Source organism: Otolemur garnettii, unplaced genomic scaffold, assembly GCF_000181295.1.
Source record: "Otolemur garnettii isolate 467f Iridium unplaced genomic scaffold, OtoGar3 scaffold00057, whole genome shotgun sequence".
Taxonomy (NCBI): domain Eukaryota; kingdom Metazoa; phylum Chordata; class Mammalia; order Primates; family Galagidae; genus Otolemur; species Otolemur garnettii.
The window spans coordinates 9,707,394-9,715,051 of record NW_003852452.1 but is presented as its reverse complement, the minus strand read 5'-3'; the positions used below and the strand labels follow the sequence as shown (position 1 = coordinate 9,715,051).

The 7,658-nt window shown below is 42.6% G+C and overlaps 1 pseudogene across 1 annotated transcript in view; it reads left to right on the top strand.

Moving 5' to 3' along the window:
- The first annotated feature begins 780 nt into the window (after positions 1 to 780).
- The window catches only part of LOC111726213, a 17,126-nt pseudogene continuing 10,248 nt past the window's right edge, over positions 781 to 7,658 (top strand). The window contains exons 1-2 of the transcript XR_002774047.1: positions 781 to 1,183; positions 2,868 to 2,930. The product of XR_002774047.1 is annotated as a caprin-2-like (transcript). The remainder of the gene's footprint in view (positions 1,184 to 2,867; positions 2,931 to 7,658) is intronic.

The window sequence follows — 7,658 nt, the reverse complement described above, 5'->3', positions numbered from 1 at the left end:
CGGCCTCCCCGGGGGGCCTTGCAGAAGTGGCCCCAGGGTCCTGAGGACTGTGGAAGGGTGGGTGAGGGGTGGGGTGGGGTGGGGTGACCGGTCTGTAGAAGTCCCCCCCGCGCGGGCCTATGGGGGATCAGCGCTGGCGGGCTGAGGACCCTCTTATTCCCTTGCTTTGGGGATGCTCCTGAGGGGAGTGGGATGGATACCTCAGTGCCCAAAGGCCGCTGATGAAAGACAGTGGGAGGCTCGTTAGAATGAGCCTTAAACCGATTGAATGTGAGTGGTTATGGGTTGGTCTAAATAGGACGGCCAGAAACCAACGCGGGGTGCTTGTACCCTGAGAGAGCCCGGCTGCCGAAGTTCAGTACTGATGGGTGCCTCGCAGGCCCCTGAGCAGTGAAAGGGAAGTCAGCATTCCTGTTGTAGCAGCTGCTGGTTCACTTAGTGAGGGCCATGAAAGAATTGTTGGGGATTGTCTTTTCCACGTTCATTGGAGGTTGGGGCTGGTGGTGAGGGGTCGTGTAAAGAGTTTGGAGTGGCTGCCTTAAGGTCCCAATGTGGAAAGCTCCTGCTTTGGTGTCATCCCTCGTCCAGGGCAGTTATTCAGAATGTGGTTTGCTCTCCTGGGAAGAGAGAGGAGCTCAGAAGCTATTGCTGATTAGCCGTTCTTCCTGACTATGGGGAAAATCGAACTTCTGGAAACATCTTCCACATTGTGGATTCTGCCTACGTAAAGGCTGTCCTTATTGGCTAGTGCTTGGCATTAGTTACCTTAAAAGTAGTGAGATGGGAGTGCAGAATCTGAAGCTCACTGCTGTGGAAAAGAATTTTAAGGGAGTGAATCTAGACTTTTCCTGGGAAGTTAATGCCTGGCTGTGCCCCTGTGGTCCTAATTTTATACTTAACTTTTCCACCCTCTTCAGCCTCGTCTGTTTCAATGGTGCAACTCTCTTCATCCCCTTTTGGTTACCAGTCACCTTCAGGCCGTTCAGAAGAGGGAAGAGAGGGGAATATGAAGTCGGCCAAGTGCCAAGTGAACCACGCTCAGCACGGGGAAAGCCAGCGGGCCTTGAGCCCCCTGCAGTCTGCTCTCACTTCTGCTGCGTCTCCATCCCAAGCATATGAGACGTATATTGATAATGGGCTCATATGCCTTAAACACAAAATTAGAAACATTGAGAAAAAGAAGGTAACTTTTTTTTTTCTTTCAGTCCTGTGTATGCATGATCTTAAGCAAGGATTAAGGAGCTGACATTAGGGTTCATCAATGTTACGCCTAAGAATTTAACCTTGGAATTTAGCTGCCTGAAAACAATTAAGCAGGCTAAATATTGGAAGTATTAAATGTTTTCTGTTTCATTCATCAAAATTATTTTTCATAGTAAAATTTTGCATGCTGCTACTGAAATACTAAGAGCCAGCTGTTGTCGGTGAGATTACTTCCTTGAGTGTGGTATTACTGTTTCTTTCCATCGATGCTTTAATAGCCTCGTTCTTAAGCTTGTTTTCCTCGTGACTTTCTGCAGCAGTTGATATTGCAGTATAGCTGCTGCAGTCGTTGGAAGCTGGAGTCACGATAGAACTAGAAAATGTCTTTGCACTAATTTTCGTGTTGCTAGGTGAAGGTTTAAGATTAGTAAGTGAAAGTATTGTAGACAGCCTTGGAGCGAGACCCAGAAGTTATAATCAGCCTAATGGTACAGTAAATGCTGATGCAGAGATCTCAGTCCATCCTTATTTCCTGAGTCATGGAGCCTGTGAATCAGTACTGCACATTGCTCCGTGTGTTATGATTCTCTTCTGCGTTTGACAGGTAAGGTTGAGTGACTGCCTGGACCTATGTGCTCTTAAATATTTTGTGCTGAGACCTTAAGAAAGTTGCTTTTGATGGAGGAGTATGAAGATATTTTTAAGAGTCTGGTCTACTCTTTTTTTAAGCTAGGAAAATAGTGAAGAAGTGCCACTTGCTGGTAGCTTTTTTTGTAGCTCTCACCATTTATCTTTTGAATGCACATAGTTGACCACAAGTGTGATAAGGTGAGAGTGCTGGGTCGGCACAAATTCCCTACCACTGCGAGAACTAGTCAAAGCAGGAGACTTCCTTAGTTGGAGGAACTCCGCGTGTATATACTTAAGCTCTCTAGTTTAACAGAGCCTAAGAAATGGTTTTAGAATACCATAGTGGGTTTGCGTCATTCTTATGGGGCCATTATGTGTGATTTGTTTTCTTTGTATTTCCTTAAATGGAGAATTTAATGTGAAAAGTAGCTTTAAGTTGAGGTTACTATAATGCTAGAAAAGAAATCTTTTACATTTCTGTACTTCTGGTAGGAAGTTTCCTTTGGGGAAAATGCCACATAATTCAACAAGTAGCTGAACTAAAGTTGGCACATGAGGTTAGAGCAGGCCTCTCAGCCTTGACACCGCTGACGTTTTGTTCTGAATGGTTTGTTGGAAAGGGCCACCCTGTGCATATTGGGATGTTTGGTAGCATCCGTGGCCCCTACCCACAGATGCCAGGTGACACTCTTTACCCGCCCCCCCCCCAAGTTGTGATAACTAAAAATATCTCCAGATGTTGCCACATATCCCGGGGGACATAATTACCCCTGATTGCATACTACTGGGTTAGGGGATATGATTAACTAGGTAAGTAGAAAGTGGTCTTATTACTGCTTAACTTTTATAATTCCAAACTCGTGTTGTTCTGTGTATTCTCTGCCACACTGGAGCTCGTGTACAATTGCTGCTTGCCTTTAGTAAACCAGTATTCTTGCAGATTGATATTTTATTTCAAGAACTTGGTTTTCAAAGTTTATTTGCTTCAAAATTTTATATCAGGCTGTGGGTAGATACAAGTTTCTCTTTTGTAGCTCAAACTGGAAGATTACAAGGATCGCCTGAAAAGTGGAGAGCAGCTTAATCCAGACCAGTTGGTAAGTGGCTTATGACCCCATGGTCAGACTTGCTGATTTTCTTTTCTTTCTTTTTTTTTTTTTTTTAGAGATAGAGTCTTACTTTGTCACCCTCAGTAGAGTGCCATGGTGTCACAGCTCACAACAACCTCAAACTCTTGGCTTAGATGATTCTCTTGCCTCAGCCTCCCATGTAGCTGGGACTACAGGCGCCCACCACAATGCCTGGCTTTTTTTGTTGCAGTTTGGCCGGGGCGGGGTTCGAACCCGCCACCCTCGGTATATGGGGCTGGTGCCCTACCCACTGAGCCACAGGCGCTGCCCTGATTTTCTTTTCAGGATAAAACTCTAGGTGGATTTAGTGAGATCAGAGACTGGATAGGCCAAAAAAAGGAGTTAGAATCCATTGGATTTTTCAAAAGACTTCGTGTTCTTTGCCTGTTAGGTCTTGGATTTGACTTTATTTCTTTTGTACTGATCGCTGGTGTGGATGGTGGTGTAGAATGTTACATAGGAGTATCACTGAGTTACTGTATATACAGACTTAAAGGAAAACTAATGCTATGTTGGACTGAAGGAGAAGAGATGGTAATGGTCTGGCTTTCAACTCTTTACTGGTATAGTCTAAATCAGGGGTCTTCAAACTTTTAAAACAGGGGGCCAGTTCACTGTCCCTCAGACCGTTGGAGGGCTGGACTGTGGGCCCCAGGATGAGTTGGCTGCTAAACAGGACAGGCAGCGGTGGCAAAAACACCTGGCGGGCCGCAGTTTGAGGACGCCTGGACTCTAAACCTTGCATCTTATTACTCTGAAGTATAAAAGAATATTGTAGCTTGCCTCAGTTTTTTCCAATCACTTTTCCTTAACTCTTTTCATGGTTTCATCCAGCATCCCCCACCCCGCCCCAGTTTTTTGTCCTGGATTGCAGTGTCCCTTCTCAAGAGGTGTGCTTATCAGACAGATACTGGGTCTTGGCTGGGTGTTGTGGCTTAATGCCTTTTATCCTAGCACTCTGGGGAAGCTTGCTTGAGCTCAGGAGTTCAAGATCAGCTGAGCAAGAGCAAGATCCCATCTCTACTGAAAATAGAAAAAAAATTAGCTGAGCATGGTGATGCATGCCTGTTTTCCCGCTACTTGGGAGGTTGAGGCAGGAGGATCACATGAACTCAGGAATTTGAGGTTGCAGTGAGCTATGATGATGCCATTACACTTTAGCTGGGGTGACAGTGAGATGCGGCCTCAAAAAACAAAACACCTCCAAAAGCTGTTTTTGGTTTTAAACCCTTAATATAAATAATGGGCTATTTACATTTTTTAAACATTGTTTAACTTGTTCTTAGTATACCTGGAATTATAAATTTTATCTAATTTGTGAAGGAGAGTCTCTGCAATAGGGAAAGAAAACAGTGCTTCGTTGATGTTTGCCATTTGGACCTGATCATATCTCCAGCAAAGAAGGGACAAAATTTATTTAAAAGTTATTTGATCTAGCTTGTGGGTCTGTTGTCATTTATCATTTCAATTCAAATTTTTGGTTATGTATTATAGATACTGGCATTCAAGGACTTTCCCTGGCTGTATAGACTCTTCTTCATTGACCCAGAATTTTTGTGATGTAGTAAGTTATAATTTTGCTGAGGCATGGATTTGAATTGTGTGAGCTCTAAGAATGGTGTGTTCACTTAGCTGGTGAGAGGACTTAGCTGGACATCCAGCATTTCAAAGTGGCTTTGTTTCCAAGTAGTCATGTTATGTTCAGTAACTCTTTTTTTTTTTTTTCCTTTTTTTGAGACAGAGTCTCACTCTGCCGCTCTGGGTAGAGTGCCATGGCATCATCATAGCTTACGGAAACCTCAAACTCCTGGGCTTGAGCACTGTCTGTGTCTCAGCCTCCCAAGTAGCTAGGATTACAGGTGCCCGCCACAATGCTCAACTCATTTTTCTATTTTTAGTAGAGATGGGGTCTTTACTTAGGCTGGTTTCAAACTGTTGAGCTCAAGTGATCCACCCACCTTGCTCCCTGAGCTCAGCCTCCTTGTATGGTAGGATTACAGGTGTTAGCCACCAAGCCTGGTCATGTTCAGTAACTCTTATGATCTTAAATTTTATATTAGGACCCTCCAAGGAAATAAAAAAGAAAAACTTGGAACTGATAAAGGAATTTAGTAAATTTACAAGATTACAAAAAAACAACATATGAAATCCAGTATTATTTAGTAACTCTTAAAATGGTAAAACTTTTCTTTGTGTAAATATCCTTGAATTAAGTGTCCTATTAGAGTAGTAGTCTTTATTTTTGGGAAACATGACGTGGGTGGGAGGATCAGTAGTTCTCATAGTACTCTCTGAGAAATGTCAGGGACATGCTATATTACATTGCTCCCGCCAGGCAAACTTTAATCTCAGTATTTCATTTCTGTATTTATAACCACATATTGTTTCTAAAATAAATACACGAACTTTGATTACTTAAGTAATATGCTGACAGCTGCCAAATTTATACTGCTAACAAGTCATTCCTCTGAGCTCTGTGTGTCTGTGTCCAATTGCCTGACATCCCCGATTTCTCCCTGTTCCCCCAAACCTGCTCCTCCTTTAATCTTAGCTATGTCTGTTGATGGCTTGATTAAGTAGAAGAATGGAATTGCCAAACACCTTGGAGAATTTCTTACCTTCTTTTTCTTCATGCCTCTCGTCTAGCTCATCAGAAGTCTGGTTAATACCTGTACTGCCTTCAAAGTAAATCAAGAATCTGACCATTTGTCATAAATTCCACCTCTGCTGTCTTGGTCCAAGCTACTTCATCTTTCGTCTGCATTACCAAATAGTTTCCTCACAGGTTTTTCTGTTTCTGCCCTCTCCAAGTCCATTCTCCTCGTAGCAGCCTCCGTGATTCTGTTCTGATGCAAGTCAGATGGTTATTTCTCTGCTCAGAAGTCCTCATTGGTTCCCATTAGAGTGATCCAATTTGTCCTTACTGTGGTCTACAAATTCCTGCTAACTATCCTTCCCCCTTGCTTTCACGTCATTGCTCCATTCCTGCCCTTCTCTCCCTAGCTGGCTTCCCACCCTGGCTTCTTTCTGTGCTTCAGACTCCCAGGCACACGTCTGCAGGGCTTTTGCACATGCTGTTTCTGCTGCCTGATGATTAAATGGTTCATTTCCCAACTCCTTTCACCTTTTAATTTGAAGGTCATCTCCGTAAGACCTGCCACGACCACGCTCTACTCTTATGCCCCTGTTCATATGGCTTAGCTCCTTTTCTTGCTTTTTCTTTCTTCTTTTGGGGGTGAGAGAGAATGGGGAAACAGGGTCTTTGGTGCCTAGGCCAAAGTACAGTGGTGTCATTGTAGCTCATTGCAACCTCCTGTGCTCAAGTGATCCTCCTGCCTCAGTCTTAAGAGTGGCTGGGCCTGCAGGTGCCTGCCACCATACCCAGCTAGTTTTTCTTTCTTTCTTTTTCTTGGTAGAGATGGAGTCTCATTCTGGCTCAGCTGATCTTGAACTCCTGGTCTCAAGCAATCCTCCTGCCTTGGCCTCCCAAACTGTTAGGATTATAGGCATGAGCCACAGTGCCCAGGCTCCTTGCTTTATTATTATTTTTTTAATAGAAATTAGCAATTCCTCGACAAGCTCTAATGTTTTATTGTTTGTCTCGCTCCTACTCTTACAATGTAAGTTCCATAAAAGTAGGGATTTTATCCATTCACTGCTCTATTACTAGTGTTTAGAATAGAGTGGGGCCTGTAAAGTATTTACTGTGTATAGATGTACTAAATATAAAGTGAATATTAGGTCTTTAAATGTGACCAGGCTTAGAGTTTGTGGTACTTTTGAGAAGTCACATCTATTCATACATGCAATATATATTTAAGGTAGAAAATTTAGAAAATGCAGATGGGACAGAAGAAAAAAAAACAGGAATGCTCAGGACTGTTGTTAGTACAGGCATACCCTGGGGTTAGTACAGGCATACCCTGGAGATACTGTAGTTCTGTTCCAGACCATCACACTTAAGTGAATATTGCAATACAGCAAGACAGATATTTTGGTTTCCCAATGTGTATAAAAGTTATGTTTATGCATAGTCTATTAAGTATGTCATAGCAATATGTCTAAATATATATATATATATATACACACACACCTTAACTTAAAAATACTTTATTGCTTAAAAAATGCCTTCAGCAAGTTGTAATCCTTTTGCTGGTGGAGAGTCTGTCTTCATGTTGTTGGCCTCTGACTAATCGGGGTAGTGGTTGCTGAAGAGTGACTATGGCAGTTTCTTAAATCAGCAGTGAAGTTTGCCACGTTCAATCTTGATTTCATGAAAGATTTCTCTATAGCATATGGTACTGTTTGATATCATTTTACCCCCAGTAGAACTTCTTTCAAAATTGGAGTCAGCCCTTTTGAGCACTGCTGCTGCTTTATCAACTAAGTTTATGGATTCTTCTAAATTCTTTGTTGTGATTTCAATAATGTTCATAGTGTCGTCACCAGGAATGGATTCCATTTCAGTAAGCCACTTTCTTTGTTCATCTATAAGAAGCAGCTCATCATCTGTTCAGGTTTTATCTTGAGATTACAGCAGTCCAGTCATATCTTCAGGCTCCACTTTTTTTTTTTTTTGTAGAAACAGAGTCTTGCTTGGTTGCCCTCGGTAGAGTACTGTGGTGTAACACTGCTCACAGCAACGTCCAACTCCTGGGCTTAGGTGATTCTCTCTCTCTTTTTTTTTTTTTTTTT